Genomic DNA, 26,645 nt, shown 5'->3' with positions numbered 1-26,645 from the left:
ATTTGAAAAAATTAAGTTTGAATAACCCCAGGACACTTATTCTTAAGTAGTAAAATCTAAGTAATGAAAACTAATGTCTTTAGAAATATACTTAAGAGTTCTAAAAATTATAATTTGAATAAATTAATTTTTAAAAGGAAAAAAGGAATGCTTGTAAACAATCTGTATTAAACACAGCACATAAGCAGCATGTATATATAAGGGGACGATTCACAAATATTATTGTTATGCATGTATATATGAGGGAAATTTTTTTTTTATAGATATATATTCGTCACGGACATCCCTGAAAACAACTATTATATATGTATAAATTTGTCATATATTTAGGTTTAACCTGCTAGCTATAATATGCATTTGGATTGAATATGGTTATATTATGTGTTTTCACAGAATCCTCCCTCGGCCTTTGTATTGTGAACGGTTTTGCATCCAACGTACACGCGTATAAAATATAAGCTATAGGATAATAAGGCGATGTACCGCCAAGTTGTTCCAGCAAAAGTATATCAAATGATTTTTTTTTTTATTATATTATTTTATATGCATATATACGTATACACTATACCTACATATTATACATTATCTCGGAATCGGATTATTAGGTAATTCAGATAATGCACCTTCACGTAGCGCATATAATGTGAGTAGTCTAATGAGTGGCCCTATAGGTGCAGTATTGTAGACCAATCGGCAATCAAAATAATATTATACAATAAGACACTGTTAAGTTGTTGTATAGAATTTAAGTATAATTATCTTCAATCAGAGACCGAACGTGAACTAATTAAGCACTGGTTGTGGAGGCAAAAAATATTATACTTCGGAAAATGATAATCGTTATTAAAGCAGAAACGATAAGTTGAGTTACAAGTGTAATAAACTTCAGTCGAGACTGCAGATGCTATAGAGGAGGTTATTTTTTATAGGATCCTTGTAAATCTAAAAATCCTATGTCAATCCCCCGAGAAGTTTCTGAAAAAAAGTTTTATGTCATCATACATCATAGTCGCTGTCACAGTTCCTTACTCTACACTGATGAAGAATCGTGTTAAATATAATATTAACAAATGTATCTAACGTTAAAGTCTTATAACATATATAAGAAATTTGAACTGCATAAAAACATTTTATTGCGGCGGGCAGTTACTTATCGAAACTGCGTGAAAAATTCGAGTTTGGTGACGTAAAACAATATATTTTACCGTTGTAAAATTGAGCTGTATTTGTTATAATTTATAATAATAATAGGTATATATATATATATATAAATGCACCAATAGCATACCGTTGCACCCGATATTAGACATTATTATAAGAAATTAAACGTATACTGTTTAAGAGGTCCGACGACGGATATTGTAAAATATACAAAAAAAAAGCAAGTATATATATATAAAATAACGGCGACGCAAGATTTTCGAATAAAAATTCAAGACATTAAAAAATCATTGATTATGATAGAAATAATAATTATTATTTACATACAAGTACATATTACGCCCAATAATTTACTAACTATATACAATGCAACATTTTCCAATAATTGTATTAGTATGTAAACTAAAGTTTTAAGCCCATATTTGACACACTGTATACAGTATACATCACGTTTTCTGTTAATATTAATAATGTTGTATCACACGCATATTATAGATAACTAACGTATCCATTATAGTACAATTATATATGATAAAATAAAATAATTTAAATTTCACAAATACTTAAAAATGTGCTGCAATGCTGCCAAATCCACATGAAACGATGAATCTCAGAAACATAAATTAAGTAAGTACCCATTATACATACTTATATATACACTCACGGAAAATAAGTTTATAGTCTCAAAATCAAACCGTCCGTCACTTGACAGGTATAACATATATACCATAACCGGGTAAACAACAGCTCATATTCCTCCCAATATTATTGAATTATTGCTGAGCACCGAAACATCACGCCTTAGGCCTCGGCATAAAATAAAGGGAGACGAATAAAGTGCTCCCGGCAAACTTTTCGGGGACGACAGATGGAAAGCGGTACGCAAGCGTCGCACGTGTGAAAAATCTTCTGTGAACTTTTTCAATAAGCTTGGTGAACGGCAAACATTATAAATTACTTGGAAACGATCTCTCTCTTTTCTCTCTCAGTAACCAACAGTCTACACGTCGCATATACATATATCATTGGGGGCCGTCACATTCGATCAGTTTGAAAATCGATAAGATATAATATACTATATATGCTATAAAAATACACGAATACCTTGTTACATATCCCACTAGAGTACTAGACAACCCTCGACCGACAACTTTTGGATTTTTCGATTAAGTTTGTAGATGCAGTGTATTATTTACATAACATACGATTCAATCATAAGCCAACACCTATTCTTGATAACGGACCAATTCGATATAATATAAAATATTATATGCAGTCTATAGTTAATTTGATAAACCTGAATAGAAGTGACAAACATTTTTCAGCTCAAAAGCAACATTGATACAATAAATAACTTATTATCTTAAAAGTTTAATAGACGTAGTGTAGTGTGAGGAGAAGGAGAGTGATTCACGAATATTTATTATTTTCAATTTTGGCAAAAACACGATGATTGTCGATACTGTTGGTAATGTTTCGTGGTTTTTCATTAAGACAAATTCTAATTCTGCAGTAAAACCACACCATATAACTGTACACTGGTAAGGTACAAATTGTAGCAAAGCCATAAAACAACAACAGCGTGTTTATATTTGAAATACCATGTCTTATATTATATACACAATAGCTCGGAGTAAAAAAAACTCATTTTCCAATTATCCAATCTACAATTTTACTGCGGATAATAATGTGTGCATTTACCTGCAGTTATAACTCTAAAGTTGTTTATATAAATATTCATTTAATTAAAACTTATAATTAGCGAGATATAATTTCGTATAAACATGAAGAATCTTATTATAATACGCGTTGTGTATAATTATATATACCTAGTATATAATATATATATATATATGTATATTATATATACCTAGTATAAGTAATTTTTTAAGCATGCTCTTCCCATTTTTATGTTTAGACATATATTCAAATTATGATTTTTGCCTTTTGGTATTTCTAAGTGTAGTTAAAAGCCTTAATTTCGAATATTCTTTTACAGCACTTAAGGAGTAACTTTCAGTCATATAAACTTTGGTTTTTCAAATGAAAACAACTTACATGTTTTAATGTAAATTGTAAATCAAATGATTTTTCTGAAAATGTTAATGTATATAGTAATCGAAATTCGAAAGTTATTCTATACTTTCAAAATACTAACCCAGAGCCTGATTTGCCAAATATATGGCCCAGGACAAAACGAAAAATTGGGCCATGTGTAATATATTATATAGTCAGTATTAGTCACCAGTGGGCCTCTTACCCACGTCGGCCCAGGACAAATGTCTATTTTGTTCGTGAGTAAATATGGCCCTGAATATACTTACTATAAATACTATAATAGTTTAAATATTTTCAGGATAATTTTTAAGATTAAGTCTTTGCATAAAAAAAATATGAATCGTAAGGCCACTTAATTGGCATTATAATGAATAAAATATGTATAGTATGAATTTATATTCTTCCCGTGTTATTTTAAATAAATATCAATCTTACTGTCTTATATTGTATAATATTATTAGACAATATAGTTAGATATGTCTAATGCGGAATGTAATACGGATATCCGATATACTCGTTTAATACGGATAATAATGCTTATGCAGCACTAACAATTACTAATCCGAAAAAAATGATTTTTTTTTCGTTATAATTGTCACCTTCCCGGCAGCTTGTTATATTGTTGTATATTATATATACGTACATATTGATAATAATAACTAATAACACACATACAAACAAAAATGCAGGGATTATACAATGGTGGACATGTTGAGCGGGTGGTTACCGTTGAAAATCGTATGTTTCAATAAAAGTACCCCGCTGAGACACGGAGGGCACAAGCCCTCTTTTTTCGTCGATACGCACTTGTCAATCCTCATTATTATAAATTATTTAATACGAGAGCGTAATAATATGCACATACGATAATCTGGTTTTGGTACTTAAATGTGTACCACACGACGATATCATATACAACCTCGTTATTATGTATAATAATTACGTATATAAACCTCTTGCACCGGTAGATAATAATACAACACATTTTTTTGCACATCATCGGATTTAATAGGATTTTTCGACAACGAACCGAGGCAAAAATTTACATTCACAGCGTGGTACAATTATATACTATTCGCTAGCTCTGTATGTATACATTATTATATGAGAATCTAGATATTTAATACTTCAAAAAAATAAAATGACTATTATACACAAAATCCATAGGTATATATGGTAACCATGATGTATGTAAAGCGAAAATGTAGTAAACTATACTAACAATAACAAATAGTTTGAGAAGGAAAATGAAAAATGAATGGTAACGTTCGATGACGGTCCCGATGATAATTAAATATGTTGCGCACGTTATTCGGCACTTTAAAGAGGGCAATAATAATATATATATTACCTATAGGAATAACACCGATATACGACCGACCGAGTCGGGGAAGTCTTTTATGGATGCAAAACTACACCCAATAGAATTTTAAAAAAAACACTGCCACAAAAGACTTTGTAATTAAACATTCGGAGTCGAGACGCTTCCCCTTCGGTTGGAAAATAAAAAATAAAAAACGGGGTCGCGAAGCATTGTGCGCCAGCGGAGAATATAATATAAAAGGCACTGTACGGCGACGGTGGCATATAGGAAAGGGGACCAGAATCTGTCTACGGACATGGTCTTGTGCCCCGACGTTGGGGGTAGGTTAGTGCTGCCGATTTTGAAATACCAGTTTACAGTTACCCAACGATTTTAACGACTCTGCGGGGTTATACTGCTACCAACCCGTGCGGATTACACGTTTCTGGACAATTAAACCATGTTTATATATATTGTATGGGGAATTCGATTTCGTCTCTCATTCAAATAGTTTAAATGCCTAGATCATATTTTCTCTAAAATTGACCCAACATCAAAATAATACCCATCAAAATTGGCGTTATATTAGTTAATATGCACCTAAATTACACTAAACAACTATAATTGTTGAGCTACTGAAAATCAAACACAGAGCAATTTATATAGTCCTTACTACACCCTCTAGAGCCTCTTATAATACACAAGATGATTGATTTTAATTATAATAGCTAGGTACATGCAGATAAATCATTTAAACTATCTTAAGGCTAACCGATCAAACCCTAAAGGCGCTGTCAAACGTTTGGTTTGAAAAAAAAAAATTGAAAAATAAAAACTGAAACCTATAACATTGCCGATACTTCAATTGTAAAGAAAATATTATCTATTCTGAACATTTTGCTAGTATGAAATTTCCACTCACTACACCAACTTTCGAACAGATAAGTATGTTGCCTGTATATACAACATTGAATAGTACAAAGAAATCCAGCCATAAAATATAATAATTGTACTATAAGGAGTATAACATTAAAATAATATAATATGGTAAATACATACACGTCATAAAAGAGTTGTAACGATCCAACAAACTATTTAATAATATTAATTTATGCGTTTCGCGTAATATAATGTATACGCACTATGCATATTACAACAGTCTGAAGAAATGTGTCCAAGAAAAAACTTTTATTCGGGTGTGTTGAATACAATTCAATGACTTAGCATATTATTTTTATATAGCGGGTAGAACAAGAAACTCTCGCAATTAAATAATCAATTTATACGGATGGTTGTAACGACAGTTTGAACAAATCGGTTAAGTTTTGCAAAAAACACGATTAATTCGATTAAAAAATTATTATTTTTCCGTATACAAAGCATTGTGATCTCGACTCTCGCTTTCATGATGCAGTGTTTGTTAAATGAGAAAACAAAGTGGAACTTCCTGTATATCCTGAATACCACTACTACAGTAGATAATATAATTGTTATTTATGATATACGTAAAGCTGGAATAGGATAGTTTGTACAAGTGCACTATAGATTAATAATTTATAAATCATTCAATTTTTCGAAACAGATCGATCATCGATCGGATGTATAAATTTAAAAATACAAAAAAAAATTACACAATAATACGTGTATGTATATATAGAACAATCGTATATAATAACATGAGCGTACCAACTCAAACTGATTATTGTTTTGGAACCTATATGGATGTATAGTATTACACTATTACCTATTGGTTACTCGTCACTAAAATATACAATTTTAACAGCAAACAGCGCGAATTACGACTCGTGCCTAGTTCTATTTCGTATCTGCAGATAATAGACAATATTTTAGTAACAACGATGCCTACTTGAAATTCAACAATTAATGTATTCGGTTGAAAATCAAATCGTTTCGTTCGTTTGTGTAATCATTGATAAATTCGAAAAAATATTTGGAACTTATCAAGACTAGAATATTATAAAATCAATGGTAAAGCACACCCGTCGCAAATACAACCACGCTATCTGCTATAATATATTATTATTACACTTCCTCAGCTAGAGACGGTCGTAAGCGCGATCTACCGGTTTACAATAGATTTGTCCTTCCCGAACATTGACGATAACGTCATAATGTGATGCAGATACCCAACTACTATCAATGGTAATTGCATTACAGTGACCTAGATTTGAAACCTACTATACAGCAGAATGGTTATCTAACTTTTGCCCTTTTTATGTATGGTATATTTCATTATAATTTTAAAACATAAAAACATCAAAAACGGATTTTTTTTTAAAGCATTTAAATTGTTGAGTACAAATTCAGCCGAAATTCATCAAAATGAAAATTTACAACTCATTCTGTGGTTAAAAATGTATAAAATGTTCAATTTTTATAGTTAAGAATTAAAAATTTAGGACAAACTTTCTTTAAGTAGTTCATACTTCATTCTGTAACCAAAAAATATATACACAAAGATTAAAAATATCAAGTTTAGGTACTTTTCCGTTATCTTAACTACAACCTGATGCAGTGAGTCTGAATTCCGTTCTAATTTTAGCCAAATTTTAAGTTCATATGTTTTGTCATTTTTGAGAAGTATATAATATATAGTGATGAGTGAGGGTTATTAGGTACCTATTGAAATTTAATATCTCTAAATATATTAATATATTATCATCTCTGTAATAACTTTTGATAAGAATTACTTAATACAACATAATGGAGATTAAATATCTCTAAATTATCACAATTCATAATACAGCTTCAATTACCAAAATTATAAACTTAGGTATAAAAAAAAAAACTAAAAAAATAATAGCTTGTAATCATTATAAGATATATTGTATAAATTTGCATTTTTTTTGTTGAAAAATTCGGTAGTTGCTTAATCAGCACTAAATATCATGATTCATATGAAATTATTATGTCGATTGCAAATTAAATTTTCAAAATATGTAGGACACATTGCATTTCAAGAGTGTATGATTAGAAAAAATGGCGATTTTTAATTTTACATTAAGCATTACACGTTTCTTTTGATAATAATAGGTATGTTATAGATATATAGTAGGTTCTCCATATTTCTGAAATTAGTATATACATTTTCATCTTGTTGATGCGCGCAATACATAATATTTTTATAGGTACTAATACTAGGTAGTAATATTTGTATAAACATATTTACATTACTCGCAATTACATTATACCAACTAAAGTACTAAGATATCAAATACGAACAAATAACCTAAGCTTTCGGAGAGTTAATTTTGCTTATGTATTCAGGTATTCTAGACTAGTCGTAAACTTGTAAACAAGATTAAATCGTAGTCACGGACCTTACTCATGCATACACAAGTGAATTTCATTCACACATATTTTACGATTAGATTATTATTTACATTTTTACTTTTTAAACTGTAATAGGTATAATGTACTACATTGTAAGATAACACAGTGTATTGCCCAGTAAATGACACATCGTGTTTGCGGAACCGGTATCTAAACAAATCGGTAAAATAATAATACCTATCTGTTCAGATCTGAAGTTAATCATTTTCAACATCTAACTCGTTGAAATTAAAAATATTAAAAACGTGCCGACATAACATGACCAACCAACATGAATAACTTACAATTTTAATGTCCAAGATCTTATGCTATGGAAAATCAAAATTCCTATTAAAAAATTCACAAGTAACTGACATAGTAATAATACCAGTTTTTGTAATTAAAATATGGATAATTTACATAAAAGAAAAAAATACTATATACTAAATATTAAAAAATATTCTTGTTAAAAAACTAAATAAATTACAAACATTTGTAAATAGGTAAATGCTAAAAATAAAGAAAAGAAACACGACAAGTGGACTAGAATGCATATAGCATAGGTCATATATAGAGGTACAAATAAGGTTAAAATAGGTACTACTTAAGTTGTAAAATTTTATCATTTTAAGATACTAAAATAGATATAGGTACTAAAATGTTGATACTTATAATAATCTTATAAAATCAAGAGGAATATCATGCAAATGCTATGTATTAAATATTCCAATTTAATCAACTTAAATGTAAAAAAACAATAAAAGTAACTATTACATTATATAAATTAACCACTAAAATTTGATATAGTTATAGTAAAAAAATATAAGGATGTTTAAGGATTTTTAATATGTACAAAACATATAATTTATATTTATATAGTATATAATATGGTAAATAATGAAAAAAATTCTTCAAAAGTGAACTGAAATATACAGGGTGTTTCTGAAGTGTGTGAGGTAATTAGTATACGCATATATTTACTGTGATGCCACAATGAAGATTTTTTTGGAATTTTTTTTCTAACTTCAAAATCTGGGTTTTTTAATGTTATTTTTAGAATTTTATCTTGAATGTAAAAATGAACACTCTAGTCGTATTTTTTGCAAAATTCTCATACGGATCGAGATATCGCATCATTTTTGCGCTTGTCACGCGTTTTTCGCACTCGAATCGCTAACTAAAAAAAAAGTCGTGCGACACATGGATCTGTATGAGAATACTGCAAGATAACCAGCGGTGATAATTATTTGTTGTCATTGATAATACACAATTAATTAACACATTGTTTTACATTGTCGACTAATAAAAAATATGAAATAATAACAAAATTAGGGTTAACAGAGTTTAAAACCCAGATTTTGGAGTTAGAAAAAAAAATCCAAAAAAATCTTCATTGTGGCATCACAGTGAGTATGCGTATACTAATTACCTCAAACACTTCAGAAACACCCTGTATGTTTCTACTGAATAATATTTAGTTGAAAAAATGAGTAATATTATATTTAAAATACGAAAAATGTTATACAAGAAAATCCCATATTTTAAAAAGTATTGCTATATTACGTATTAACTTTAGGAAAATTTTAAGTAATATACGTAATTTTACGAAGCCTAATATCTATTTTTTAATTTTTCTATTTGTTGAAAGTAAGACTTTTTATATGGAAACTAATGTTTTTAAGCATTTAAATTTTAAGTAGATGCCACACAAGCATTTGATGTCTCCGTCATACAAATGTACAACGTGACAAATTTTACGTTCACAATAATATTTGATATTCTGTGATTTTTGGAATCATATTAAATTTAAAGATCAGAATATTTTTTGATATCTAGGAAGATTTTATTGATATTATAATTTTTAAGTAGTTTATGATCGTTTTTAAAATATACAAAAAAAAATTAACAAATGTAAAGGTAAATTCGCTTTAAATGCTTTAATTTTAGAAATTACAGAGTAAAATACTAAAATGTATAATTTTGAATGTAAAATTGTCCATGTTGTACGTTTGTAAGATAGAGAAAACAAATGTCCAAATGCCATCCATATAAATAAGTGAAGTGAATTTACCAACAGTAGTGACTTCGTATATCGTAAAAAATAATGAGTGTTCTTTGTAAAAAAAAAATCATTCTGTGTAGGTTTTAATTTATTGCCAGAACTAATTTAAATTGGAGGTTTTTTTTTAATATTTTTAATTTTATCTAGGCAATTTAAAAACAAATATCATGTGAATAATTAAATGCGTAAACAATATTTCTGAAATTTTAATTTTAAATTTCACAAACGTGTACAACAATAATTAGTTCATGATTTGATAAAAATATAAGAAAATATAAAATATTCTTCGGAAATACTACTTGAACACGTTTGTTAAAATAAAAATATAAAATGAAAAACGAAAAACTCATAAAGAGAAGTATAAAATAAATAATGCATATTTTTTTCTATTTAAATATAAAATATATGTATATATATATATATATATATATGTAATACACAAATCATTATTTTGTTTAATTTAAAAAAATACAGTCACATGTTCAAAGAGACACTTCTATTCTACTCATAAAAACTAACATTTATTTATTTATTATAATATCCATATGTAAGCATAATTAAAAAATAGAACCACGGAGATTTATTTTAAAATCAGAATGGAAAATTTATCGGGATTTTATAAAACTACATTTAACTTTTGAAATCAAGCCAATAATTTCATTCGTTAATATAATAATTAAAGTAAGTATCGATTATTGTATGAAATATAATACCAATATGTTGTCAATTTTATTGTACGTACTATATGAGGTACTTAATATACTACAGTATAAAATCGTTTATCATAAGAAAGTTAAGTAAATCAAAAACAAAATCAACCACCAAAGCGATTGAATCGATTTTGATATCAGTTGAAAATAGTTCATAACAACAAACGGCAACGTATATGCAACTAAATACACTTCTCAGCGTAAATGACAGTAGTTGTTTCCGCCGAAGTTTGGAGTTCAAACCAATAGGTACTGTTTTCATTTCATATAAAATGATGTCAAGAAGATTATTCTTTTATTAACACAGAAATAATTCATATATTTTTACCATTAAACTAACGCAAAATTTTCATTTTTATGGATAAAACGATAATATAGCTTATATACTGAAAAATTGTATAATATTCTTTTAATTCTTTATGATCTAATCAATGCGTAATATTATGTTACTGAATGAAGAAATATGACAAAATAAACATAAAATAGCACTACTACATTATATATTATAATTAGAACAATAAAAATAAAAAATTATGAATATATCAAATACTATAATAGTGTACCTAACACGTATTAATATGATTTATAAGAAATACATTATACAAAATATTTTTCCACGGGCTTCGAATAAAATAAACATCAAATGCGATGAAATTTAATACTGAATTCTGTGTCGACTAATAATTAGTTTAACATTAATTGAGTGTTTAATTTGTATACATTCTGTAGAAGATAATTTAATAATTACAAACGATTTATGGGCACCACTGTGGGAATTCATTTGATTGTATTATTATAACTTATAAGTACCTCCATTAAACGCAATTTATGTAACTTATAATTATTTTAAACGCTGAATATTTTACGAGATAATAATGAGAGCAACGAGTACTTATTGTATTTATTTTAATAAACACTTCAACCAGTCTACAACAAAAGAACCAAACTAGCATGATGGCATACAAATTAAAAATATTAAATAACAAAAAAGTATTTACTTCATATATTAATTATTAACGATTTATATGTACCAATGCAATTTTTAATTAACTAAACTTTTTAAAAACATATAACCAAATAATAAATATAGGTACTACACCAGAATTTATAAAAACGTATTTTAAGATCATGTACCTATATCAGTATATGTATATAGCGTATATATAGCATAACTATATGTGTTAAGAAAAATTGATTTGAAGAATGAGGTTTGCGTCTTCGATGCAGATATTTAAATTCTGTCAGCTAACAATTGATATAGGTAGGTTTAGTGAAAACGTGGAGATGAAAACCATTTAGGTTATTACGATAAGAATGAATGGAAATTAATTACATTTATGAAAATATTTCTTATAAAAAATTTAAAAACATTAAAGAGAATATTTTCTTGGAAAAAAAATTATAATTTATCAGAAATATATCTAAAATGTTTTTAAATCGTACATTAAACATAATAAACTATAACTATTATCATATAGCTACCATAGTTACTAAGTAAAAACATATAAAATACAGTAATGCAAAGAATATTATGTATACCGACATGGTTATTGGTACTTAAAAACCGTTTATACGTTACTCAATTTTTTATACCCTTCACGAGCAGTGACGAAACAAACGTGGTCTTTAAGCAGTTGCTTCTTGATTTTTTTATTATTTAGGAGTGATTGGGTTGGTACACAAATATGATTTATGAAGTGAAAAAAAAATTACTAAATAATAATTATAATAGATTAATAGTAATAGTAATCCTTATAGTACTTATGTTTATAATATAAAGTTGGTGAGAAGGTGGGAACAGGGTTGGCAGTGGATTAATTATAGGTTACTTATTGGTTATTTTATAAGGTTCATTTTGCTACTGTCAACGGGTATGAAACAAAGCAAAAGTCCTTCTTTCTTTCAATGCCCTTGATATAAAAATGAAAATTCAACGTTTAAAACTTATAAGAACAGACGCTATTGGATCGAAAACTATATCTATCCATCGTGAATGAAAGTCGCGGAGAAAAACGGCGATAAGTCGTATTTTCTTCGCCCACCGACTGTTATTCATCTATTATATTATATTATATTATTGCAAATTTCGTCAGCGGTGGTAGATGTAATTTCAACAGCATTGGGTGAAAGTCGGGACCACAGCAGTATACACAAGAGCGTAAAATGCATAGCCTACACACAAAATAATATACAAGCACTGTTATTATTATTATCACATTATGTGCAGAGGTTTTTTTGTTTCGTATAAATTTAGTATTGTTGTTAATACGGGCGTGACTAATCCGTCAAGGTATATAAGTGCGGTGGCAGGGAAGAAAGGATACTAGAAATATTATATAGGTATATTGTTGTCTCTTCTGCTGTGGAGACATGCAGGAGAACGACAACAAACTATCATCATGACGAAATGCTGCTGCGGCGGAAGTGGCGAGTGGAGTATAAGAGGGGCTAGCTGGGTATTATTGCGTCTCTGTATATTATAAATGCTTCGCTATATACCACCACCATCACTGTCGCCATGATATAGGTATAGATAATACAATATTTTATATATATTATATATCATTCTGCGGTTCGTTGGCCACGACAGTGCTATTATATATATGTATATAATGGCACGGGAGAGGGTCTATATATCAGAGAGAGGTTCGGATCCGTTCTGGATCAACGTCAATGGAATAACACAATAATAATGACTATATAATAGACGTCACGATCACGGTTGTCTTCAACGAGGATACGGCGAAATGGACCATTTTATATAATAATATTGCTTTTTGGTGCTGTGGTTACAGTGTGATCCATTTGTACCGAACGACGTCTATATAAAAAGACTACTCGTCCATGAATCGCAAATCCCGGTGATAACTACGCATTCCTATTATGCAGTAGGATATAAACACAAGACGCGTGTATGAATATTTTGTTTATTTGCATATTTTTCATACCAGAAGTATACATTCACTAGGTCGTCTCGGTTTGACACTACACAATATTTCTGGCGCCGCCGCCGCTATGCCACCGTCGTCCTTTCAATTATTAATAAATTTCTATATTCGAATCGGAATGTTATGCATACATTATTATTTGCAGCGCACAAATTACCATTCAACATCTCAGACACAATATATATATATATACATATGACATACATATTATAATATTATGATCCTATTTAAATGGCACAATCGATAGTCGACCCAAATTTATCAACTGGGTTATGCGCACATGTTTATTTTGGTTTAACTGTCATAATCGATCGGGAATGAATAATTTAAACAGTAGGATCATTGTACAAGTTTCGTAACACATAATGATTGCTTTTCTGTATATTATAAACATCTATACATAATTACAGACTTAAGTTAATTGTATACGATACATTATTTTCAATGTGACAAATATATGAAATATTTAATAAATACTACAGTAAAGTTATTGAATTAGTATGATTTTTATTAATATATAAGTAGTTGTTATACTTAGATTTCAAACCAATCAACACGACAATTGTGTGTACATTTTTTTAAGACAAACAAATTTGTATGATGTATTCATTCTATATTGACCAATTAAACGACATTTGAATATTTTATGTGATTGAATCGACATCAATCATAACAAGATACCTAAATGATAATTACATCAAAACTAGAAATTACACATAAAACTATATATAACACTGAAAGAGAAACCACGAAGAGTCTTACTCTTTAAGTAGTCACCGGTACAGCCTACTACCTAAGTAATGTTACTATTCACAAGAGAAACTACGCACCAAGTCACAGAACTACAAATAAAATTTATCGCAATAAAAATTATTCGTTATTACCTAAAATTACATTTTTCTAATTTGAAACAGTGAAAATTTTAAATTATTGATCAAATGTTTTCAAATCTCATATAAGTAACTGTTTAGTTTTGATGATAAACCTATATTTGGCTATTAAACAAAATTTAATATTTTTATAATCGTTTATAATGTGTTGAACAATTTAAAAAGCATTATGTCATACCTACGCTGTCATTGATGCTAGACACAAAATAAGATTATTAGATGATTATATTAATTACAAAATTGTAAATACATGTATTTAGATATAGGTATGATATATATATATATATATATAATATTATATTATAATAAATAATAATAAATACAGCACTAATTACTAATTACTATGTAGTATAGGTTAGGTTAGGCAAAACACGCTACGCCCTGTAGTGTGTACAGGCTGTACGGTGGTCCTCAAATACAATTTTCCTCATTTTATATTTTTAAATCTGACATGAAATGCATCACTGGATACCAATTTATTTATTTTAGGTTTAATTTATCTACAGCAAAACTACTTAATTCCAAGTTTTTTTTATTTATTGTGATTTTAAATAAAATTAATGTGTATAGACTTTATTTTCGTAGAAATTTTAGATTTGGATTACTATTTGTATAAGAAACATGTTTAAAATATAAGTGTGCAATTATCTATTTTATGAAGGGTAATAACTTTTCAACAAATATACACCAAATCGGGTTAATTAACACTAACTTTGTTAAAAAACGCTTAAATAAATATCCTTTTCAATAAATTGCAGCTGTCTATTATATAGACTATAATAGTAGAATAATAAATTGTAAAAATTTAATTAAGAAAAAAAAATAATAAAAACATCTACAATATAACAGTACACGTAACCCTGTATAATACTTGTCGTTCTGCTAAGTCAACAGTTTAGAAGAGGTCAGACGATAAATCCTCATTGAACGCATACGTCACTGCATGTCTTAGGGTTCAAATAGTTCTATTTTTTTTTTTTATACATGAATACGGCATATAGTGGGCGTTCCATAGTAATAAAGACTTGACTCAACAATAATTACATGTCAAGGTCTATTATATTATTATTTTTTGTGTCTTCCGTATTTGTCACGTAAAATTATAATATTCATCAAATACTAAGCAAATAATAGGTACATGTATTGTAAAACGCGCAACAAATGTGCTGTAACCCGTTAAAATTCAAAGATCATATTATATTATTATAGAAGATCTTTATACAAATAACTCACTAAGTTGTGTAAGATTGTATATAGTTTTTAATAACTCTGTAAATAACGTCTTATAATATAGGTGCACTTAACTGAAATATACGCCTACTGAAATAAGTGACTTCCTACGCAGGTACCTATACACATCCGGTTTTTTTATTTAGACAATCGTGTGTGAAGTTTAAAAGTCATAGAAAATGCAAATACCAACCAGTGAAGTATAAAAAAACGAAATAAAAGATTTATTATTGTGCATATTATACCTATACATAGTACTACTCTACCAGCTTCCTGTCATACACGTCGAAACATACATTACTATTCAAGAATAGTTAGATAATGGAAACTTTTAAAACAATATACTAAAATTAATTGCAGATGCAATGGCTACTTTTCAAAAATAATCGAAAAATTCATTATATTTTTGGTTAGAGTAAGCAAAAAATTTAAATTAAAAATTAAAAATGTGTGTATCTATTGATTATAAAGTTGTAATCAAAAAAATATATTATACATATAGGAAAAATTTGATATAGAAAACCTGAGCGAAACACTCAAACACCGTGTGCCAAAACATAACCTTTTTTTTTTTTTTTTTTCCGTTTTAACCGACGACGCCGCGGGATTCCAAAACATAACCTATATAGATACATATACACCATATGCAAAATTAATTATTCATCATCCATATGCAAAACGGGCATGATAATAATTAAGATGACATATATCAACCTACCTGTTATTTTGTATGGTTTAAAAGACCAAAAAGATTAATTTTAACTACTCAGCATATAAGAAATACATCTCAAATCAGAAGCTAAATAATTTAGAGCCCCTTAAATTGTATCTATTTATAGGTTATAGGTAGAATAATAAAATTGTGAATACATAACTAATATGGAAGTAATTTCCTACATATCACGTATAGATAATAAATTTAAGAGAATTTAGTTAGATTATTTTTATATCTTTTGCGACAATGAATTACGATAAATTATGAAAAAATGTAAAAACTAATTCTATATAAACTATATACTTACACAAAACTAAAAATTTTGTTCTTGCAGAAGAATCCATTAAGAAATTAGAATATTATAAATTTAACAGCGGAAATTTAGATTTTTGCTCTTTATATTTTTATGGTTAATCATTTGGCCATTATATACATGAGATTTAGATATAAATATATAGTAAGTATACCTAACAATGACGTGCCCAGGCAATCCCAATGTTGGGGATGTTATAAGTAATAATTATGCATTTAAATGAATTGTGGGAGTATTACTAAAGACACAACACATAAATGTATTGGTCAGTGGAGAGGGATAAGAATAAAACCGCTTATGCGTTACAGGGCACGCCACTGGTACCTAATATGGTATGTAATTTGTATTACATTTGATACCAACATTTCTTTACTGGATGAAGGGTAGATTGCTAGCAGAAATTTTGAAGCCAAACAAATTTCAAAATAACGCTTATAAGAGGGATACAGTAAGTACTATATATATGATCAATTTTTGATAATTCAAAAAAAAAAATCAGTAAAGCCAACAATATCATATTTTGTATATTTAGAAAAGGTATTATTTACTATTTCTAATCCATACATTTATGTAAGCACCATGAAGTTAAACTTGAAGATAATATACGTATTAAAGGTCATTGAATTTATTAGTGCACTGCAACATACCAACATACACATATTTTAATGATACAATGTATAGAAATAAATAGATTTCCATACAAGATATATTTTACTAAATAAAATAAGTAATTCCGGCATTTAAATATTTTCGTAATGTTTTGTACGTAAACATATGGTTTTAAAACTACTTAAGAATATAATATATAAAAAGTTTAAATTAACCATTATGTAGTCAAAATTCATAGAAATGATAATAACATAATAAATCAGGATACAAATCTATAAACTAAATGAGATGGATATTGTAAACGCTTCTAAAAAACAATTAAATATTCCATTAAATGTTATTCTACAAGACAAATATTGGACACATCGAAATATCTGAAACAGAAAATATACAAAGGACTATCGAATGGAAAAACGGTATATATATAGTTGGAAAAGCGACTGAAACACGGATATACAATTTAGGGATACTAAACTAATATATCTAATAATAAAATACAGATTATTATGTAATTCTCTGTTATTGCCATTACCATACACCACCGTATTAAACACAATATGTTTGCGAATTCACATTTTAAATACGCAATTCTAATAAACATTACCCTTAATCTACTTTACAATGCATATAACAGTAGTCAATACTCACGGAAATCAATGAAAGAAAAATTATATTATATATATATTTATGTATTAGGTGACATAATCCACACTTTAAAATATTTTTTCTCTATCTAAAGATATTGTCTAAAGTGAGTCAATAAAATAATAATAAATTCTACAAAGTATCACAAGGTCACCGGTGTAATAATGAAAAATAAGCCACCTACAATAAATCGAAAATAAAATTGTAAGAATACATAATATTGTTCATCGTTGTAATATGTATGCATCTAAATATACGTTTCCGTTAAATATACATAGTTATGAAGTCTATATCAGCTATGTTACAATACTATAGTAAATTTAATGCACATTATTATTTATAAATTTATAATTTTTAACACACATGATAACGGATTAACGATTAAAAAAAAAAATTAAATTTAAAAATATAATAATCTTGCTTGAATTTTAAATTTTGACAAAAATTTTTTTATAATATTGAATATTCAAACGTTAATATTAACGATTTATCCTCAATCAATTTTTGTTATTTTGTTGTTATTCAAAAAATATTAATCTTAGACAATTGAAACATTCTACTCAGTGTTTTTACCATAATATTTAAACTGCATAATTATAAACAATATAATATAAGCATTTAAATTTTTTTTTATTTAACTATTTGTTGATAAAAATATTAAAATTTGTATATAAGATCTAACCCCCCCCCCCCCTAGAATTCTGTTAATGTATGAGAACTGAAACATTTTTATTTAAAAAAAGCCTCCCCCCTATAAAAATTCATCTCGCACGCAACACCTATGTTTAAGGTATTAAGTCCCACGTGTTGTTCTTATAACTATTCAAGAAAATTTAAAACATATTGGCACCTATTATCTACGTTCAATTTGTATAGCTTGAACATACAAGGTTATACCAAAAATTCAAAGGTAATTAAAAAATGGTATTCGTGGAGACTTATATGAACTTATATAGAAAATACCTGTAATATAATTATATTTTACATATATAACAAAATAGAATATATATATATATATATATATATAAAACGCTAAGATCTTGTTACCACTTTTTTAGTATTTTTTCCGACTCGTCTACAATAACATAAAAAGCAGCTAATTCAAAAAGTTGGGGAGGGAGCTTTAAAATAACATAAGAGCAACGTTTCTTAGTTTAAATATATGTATAGCGTGTACTAATGAAGTTATATAAACCAGAATTTATGGGGAAAAAAATGGCTTAAGTTAACCGATGAAGAATTAGATAGATTTAAAAATAATATGTCATTGTTTTAACAATTATGATATTATAAAAGATAAATACAAGTATACGACACAGTACTTATATAAAAACAGACTCGCAAAATAACATCGGCAGCATGATTTTAGAGGCGGTTTATTGAATACGTTGACTGTGATACGGTATTTCCTTCACGGGTCGTTAGACGGGGCTATGTCAGAGTCGATGATATCGCGGAAAACACCTTAAGAACAATATACCAGGTATATTATACCTACTCAATGTACTGCATTCGATCGTCCATGATGATGTGATAATCGATCGACGACCACAATAATAATAGCAAGGATTTAATGTCGCCCCAATAATATAATCTTACCAATATGCAGTAGGTATCCATAAATTATTCTTACAAGATACACCTATAGACCATAGATCGCAGTCAATAAAATTTTAATTAAAACAAATTAAAAATTTATAATAAACTACACTAGATTGAATATTAAAATAATCTATACCCGATTGGTGGTGAAGTAGTTTCCCAATTTTATATAAAAGTATACGATCTACTACACTTTTAAATCTCTATTAAACACTTCTCGAACATGATTATATAAATATATATATATATATATATATATATATATATATATATATATATATATATATATATATATATATATTATATATATAATATTAGATATACATTGTTAATTAAAAATTTAAAATTATTGACATAATGGCTACCTATACTAAATTCAAATTGTGTATATTTAACCTTACCTACATTTTAAAAACGTCAAAAATACCTACTAAAAATCGTTAAATTAAGAAATATTATGCACTAAAAAAGTTTAATTACACGATATTTATCATGAAATTAATTTAAAGCTACATAGCAAATACCAATGGATCAAATAATAAACAAAAAAAAACGGGTATTACATTCAATATCGAGCTCTAATTACAAAATATATATTATTATACATGTACGGGTGTGCACATCACATGTACCTACTACAATAATAACTACACCCAAGTGGGTTTCCGCTCGCGATTGTTATTTTTCGTACACTGCAAATTTATATTACGTTATTACATTCCTAAAATATTAAATATTGTATACCTATTTATTTCAACCGGTCGTAAACTCATAACGGTAAAGCAGGTTGCAGACGGATGCGCGAGCGACGACGAAATTTGCAGCCACTGCGGCGCGACGTATAGGTACACCGCGCCGTACATAATATTGTACACAGGCACATGCGGCCTCCAACAACCGCACAGTTCCACATTTTTTTTTAACACTTTATACAGGAGGTACCTCATGGCTCTTATAATACTATTGTTGCATAAACATGCCGTCTACGCTACAATTGTGTGTGAGTTGTTATTCCTAACAGCCTACATTATTGAGTTCACCAAAAATTTAAAAGTACTTCAAAAATAATACAATAATTTACGATGATGAATAATGATAGATATAAAAAAACGGTGCATTGTAATATACTAATATCCAATATTTAAATACCCGCAGCAGGTGTCACTTTTCGGGAAGTGAAAAAAGGGGCCCCGCATAGTGCAACATAATACCTGTTTTCAAAAACGATTAACTCACACAGTAACACGGAGACTGCATCGAATAGTGATATGCATAAAATCATATAATGCTATGCTATCATGTAATAAAATGCTGTAATATAGCCTTTCAAATTTTCGAGAAGTTCGACATACCTCAATATTGTTTTTTCTATTTTCTTATGTAAAAATATAAAAATATTTAACAAGATCTTTATAAGTCACCGGTCGAAATTAGTACAACCATTATTATATGTTTATTATATTATTTAAGATGTTATGTATTTAATACTACTATATATCGCAGATGTTGGTAGTTTTTATTTTTATTAAGAATTTATAAGGCTAAAAAAAAATATTTTGTAAACTCATTTGAGTAAAAAAAATAGCACCCTAGCAATTCTAAAATTTAAATTAAATTTCGAAATTTCGAAATATTTAATTTCTAACCTAAACCTCTATATAATGTGTATAACTAAACATTATATTGATAAATAAAAAATCGAATGTGAGCAACGATGATAAACCTATTGAATTTTTAAATTTTTTACATCTAGATAAATGGTTAAGAATTCATAAAGCATCATAAATATTATATTATAATAGGTAATTATCCGTATGTTAGATGAATATCAAGACAGCCAACGCAATAATATATTAAACCTATTGCAGTAATAAGTCGTCCTAAATAAACACGTTAAATTATACCCACGCCATAACTCACATATTAAGCATGACCAAATAAGCGTAATGTAAACAATGATGAACATTTTATCGGAAATCAAAACTTTAATACTTAATATTCAATTGAAATGATCACGCTGCAATGGTTAAAAAACTGTAAGACTACGATTCAATGTTATTATAATTACACCTTGGAGCAGCTCTCTATGTGTTATAATAAATTAATATTAATTACAACATGCATACATAATATATAGTATAATATACCTACATATTATACATTTTACAGGCTATTTTTAGGTGAAAACAATCCAGTAGTCTTCAATATTATGTTAATAATATAAAAAAACCAACAAATTAATTAGGTAAAAACGCACCAAGTAATATATTTACTTTTCTTTTAAATGTATTTTTAATTTATTTATATTTTTTATCCGTACAAACTAAACATGTATATATAATTATTATTTTAAGATAATACATTATGTATTTCCGAGTAGCTTAATATTCTATCAATATTAATCTTCATTAGTCTGGTACTATTTAAGCTTAGGTATTATTCTGAACCCAAAATTAAACGAACTTGTAGATAGTTCACAATTTTAAAACTAAATATTCATTTTTATTCAAATCATAATTTAAAATATTTAAAATTAGGAAGGTACATTATTATTTTGTATTCCTAATTTGAGAGAATTAAGTAATATTGATTAAAAACTAAAGAATTTTTAGAGATAAATTCAATGGTACCTATAAATATATACGTACATAATCCATATATAGTATTACTATATGGTGGATATTAGAATGGTAGGAAAAATTAAATTTTACTTAGAAAATAAATTAATAGGTAATAGGTATAATACTTTAAATCAAAAACCAAAAACATAATATGTTTAAACATACAATTAATAGTTTTCTTTATTTCGTATACTTACAAGTAAAAAAAACTAATTCATAAATCTTAAATGTGTTTTAATAATTTAATTCTGTTAGACTCGAGAGGAGTGGATGAAGGGTGAATGGGTGTGTATTATATGCTATGGACAGGAAACAATAATAATTTGAAATGAAAAAGATGGCTTACAATATTGTCAATTGTCATTTATATTTAGTATACACTATACACACATATAAAGATGATTACGACGAGCACGTTATTGATCATTAAACAAATACAATGCAGTTGTGTCCTGTCAATAGCTCTGTTCGATCACATCAATACGTTTTTGTTGTTATACGCTAACAATGTAATAAGTACACTAATTTATCAACACTTGAAATAGCTAGAACGAATTTTTAATGAAATAGCCTGATAAGAGTTCTTAAAGCTAAGCATAATTTAGTTTCATATATTTTTCTTTTTCTTTGACAACATAATAATGCGTAGGAAATCTATAATATTATATTTCAAGTATATTTAATTACAATCGTTCATCAGGTTTTAATAAAATCTATCAAACTGTTACTGAATATAGTTTCAGAATAAAAAAAATGTTAATACTCATCAGTCATCATTTTAAAATCCTCAACATAACCAATACATTCATCGGAGAAATAAATTTTATATTTTTTATTAATATATGTTGTTAATTTTAATTCCGTCGTATATTAATAACTGTTTTAATTGTATTAGGTACTATTATTTTAACAACTATTATCAATTATCACGAGGTTTAAATCGTAAATGTTTTGTTTTTTATTATATATATTATATTTGTTTTTTATTATATATACATATATTTTTTTTTTTTTATGAAAAATGTATAGGTTTGTACTCGAAAATATTTAAAAGCTTCAAAAGATCTAAAATTAAAACTGTTTTTCTTATAGAAATAAGCTATTTTTTAGCATAGGCGATTGCAAGTTTGCCAATTATCAATGGATGTAATCCAAAAATATAGTAATACTAAAACTATAAGTTTAAAATCATTATTTATGTTATTAATAGGTAGGCACACATATACACTTTCATACACGATACATGTACCTACCTACTATAAAATGTATTTTAGTTTTATTTTAATCTTACAGATAGCCTAATAGGTACCAAAAAGGCATTTTTTTTTTAATTAGGTTAATTTATAAAAATATTACATTGATTAATACTTAACTTACCAAGCATCTAATAGTAAACATATAGAAATATAGAAATTACAAGTGTTTGAAAACATTAATTCAACCATCAGTTTATAAATAAGATCGAATATTAAATTTAAAAACTTATATTCAATTATGTAATACAATATATATATATATGTATTTACTGATGTATCTAAACCAACAATCTAGTTATAATCGTCATTATTAAAATATACGAACGTTTTACCAACTGATTCTAAAACTACAAACTAACTAACTAGTTAGATGATCAAATTTAATTAATGCCTCCAATGTCTGACAAGGGAAGCTTAACTTTTGAGAAGGATAGATGTTACACTTAAATATCCGTGCACCTATGAAATATCAATTTGTAAGCCTATACGATTACCAAAGGCAAAAAAATGGTAAAAATAAGAGAAAAAATCAATCGTTTTGAAATCGAACCCATCCTTAACCCGGCTTTAACCGCCTTTCTGAAACAGAAGTAATAAATCATGGCATAGACTGCAGAACACTAGAGCGTTCCTAATATTGAAAAAAAATAAAAAGGCTGAATCTCACAAAAAGAGTCTTTGTAAAATTTTAACCATTGACAGTCCGTTATAATGGAAATATTCACAGCTCACCATAACTTAGCAGAAAAATTGTCACGACAAAAGCTGACCTCAAAACTTACTACTTAGTTAATCGAAATCCCGCACAAAATGTCTCCAACGAACACGTCACTATTCGTGTTAAGATTCAGACTTCTACTGGCAGCGACAAACTGCAGATAACGCTTGAGGGCACAGTGTACCTACGAGCGTAATTTGTTGAGAATCCAAACACGGAGGATGATTACCTATAACTGGTTTTCGGACTGCTTTTTTTTCAAGGGGCGGGGAAAGACATTGAAAATTCACAAAAATTAGGTCAATTGGTCGCGCATTATAATGTTAAAGTACAGTGGAAGTAGCATTTTGTTTTTATTATCTACCTTTATCGTCTTCTTTTTTCATGACCATCAGTCATTATCATCAGTATGACAATATACGATAATGTAATTTTCTTAAATTGAATACTAGTATATATATATATAATATACCGCATTCGTTAATCGGTGTATTTGTTAGGTTTCTTTAAAATTATATTAATTTTTGAACACTTATGACTCGTAGATGAGTTGCCAACTTACACACGAAGATGAAGAAGATTATACTTACTAATATAAATTCAAAATATTATTCAGTCGAATGAACAGCTTGTATATTACGTGTACTTAAACTTAATATACATTTTATTTTTTTAGCACTAAAATATACTCGAGAAATTAAGTGGTTCATTATAAATTTGGTAACATAATTACTCCAAAAATTCTACATGTTAAATTGTTATCTTTTCTTATTATAGGATAGGTACCTAATTTATTTTGAGGCATTTGTAAAATTATACTATTTTAATCAATGTAATTTATTAAAAGCAGTTGTAAAATTAATCACAAAACACATAATGAAATATAAGTTAATTTGAATAAAGTTGTATTAGAATTTAAAAATTAAATAGTCATTGGTGTTACATGTTCTTTTTTACAAACCAAACATTTGGTTGCAATTTCATCTTTTTTATCAAATATGTATATTAAGTTTTAAAAAATAAGCAAATAATCAAAAATAAAATACAACCATGAACTAATAATATGTACCTATTTATGGTCTATTTAATAGTTTTAAACTATGTAACTAATAAGAAGCGGATAAAGATACAGATAAAAACATAGAAAGATGACAATAAAACATAATTATTATCACTATCATTTGTTGACTTTTGACACATTTAAATGAACACAATTAATATTATAACTATCCTAATGAATTCTTTACTGTCAGCTGTATTGTATGTCTGATAATTTGAATATATTTATATATTGCAACAATGTTAATGGACACTTATTAAAGTGTTATTAAATCATATCTAAATGTCAAAATGGTTAATCATCATAATATATTATAAAGCCATATTGCCCAGATTATCTAGTACAATTAAATAGATAGCCTGATAACAAGTAAACTACAATGTTTAAAGGCGGTTCAGACTGTCTACACATTTTGACAACTAAGTATAGGTTGTGTAGATGATAATATTCAATGGCTTATTGTCATAAGTACATTTCTAAATAATAAATAATAAATTTATAAGTCGTTTAAAGTAAAAGAGTAAGGTACTATTGAATAGAGAAAATGTTGAGAATAAAGGCTATAATGCTATATCATAATATAGTCATGAATCATGGAACCTTTACTTACAACTGATTTTGGTACAGTATTACTTAAACATCACAATAACATGCTCTATGCTGTATAGACCTCTGAGATCATATGAGGAACGGTCACAAGAGTGGATTCCGTTCAGTCAGATATTAATTTAAAACAAATGATAACAATATCATACTTGTTACAAGTGGGATAGACTGTTATAATACTGTTGTAACAGAGGATGATGAATTAAAATCGACTCACCTTCGATGCACACAACATGGTCCCTGACTTGTTGGGCGACAATTGGGTCGGGTATGAGCTCAATGAGATCATAAATGGCGTATATGGATGGGTGAACACTCTCAAACCGCTGAATTTCCTTGCAGATGGCCAGCGAGTTGTTGGAGAACGGTGAGTGACTATGGTAGTACGATGGACGGCCGTTCATTTTTCTAGTCACGTCGCGCACATCACACTCATTGGAGCTAAAAACGGACGGACGGGCGGACGGGTCGGCACTAAACGAAATCACTTCAGGCACTTCGAGAAGAGGTAACAAGAATATCGACAAATAAAAACGGAATAGCGCGGTAGATGGCTGCTGTAATAGACACAGATCTTGTTACCATCACCAATAGAGTTGAGCAGGGCGGAGGCGGACGACAAAAGCGATAATTATGTGTTATTATAATTTAGAAAAAAATTAAACGTCAAAAATCGAAACCACCGTCGATGTCTGTCATTCTATATGGTCGTGCGATGATATCAGTATATCACACCAACTTACTCAGAAGTCAACGGCTTGTAATCAAACGCGCGTACAATAAACAAAACGCTATCTCGGCCAGT

General features: G+C 27.9%; 1 pseudogene; it reads right to left on the bottom strand.

Moving 5' to 3' along the window:
• Nucleotides 1-42: 42 nt before the first annotated feature.
• Nucleotides 43-26,645, bottom strand: LOC149058738 (uncharacterized; annotated as a pseudogene).

The sequence above is a fragment of the Diuraphis noxia genome, unplaced genomic scaffold, assembly GCF_037042655.1.
Source record: "Diuraphis noxia isolate RWA-SAM2 unplaced genomic scaffold, SU_Dnox_SAM2 contig0002, whole genome shotgun sequence".
Classification (NCBI taxonomy): Eukaryota; Metazoa; Arthropoda; class Insecta; order Hemiptera; family Aphididae; genus Diuraphis; species Diuraphis noxia.
The sequence above is the reverse complement of the archived record's forward strand: the minus strand, read 5'-3'. Positions and strand labels throughout refer to the sequence as shown.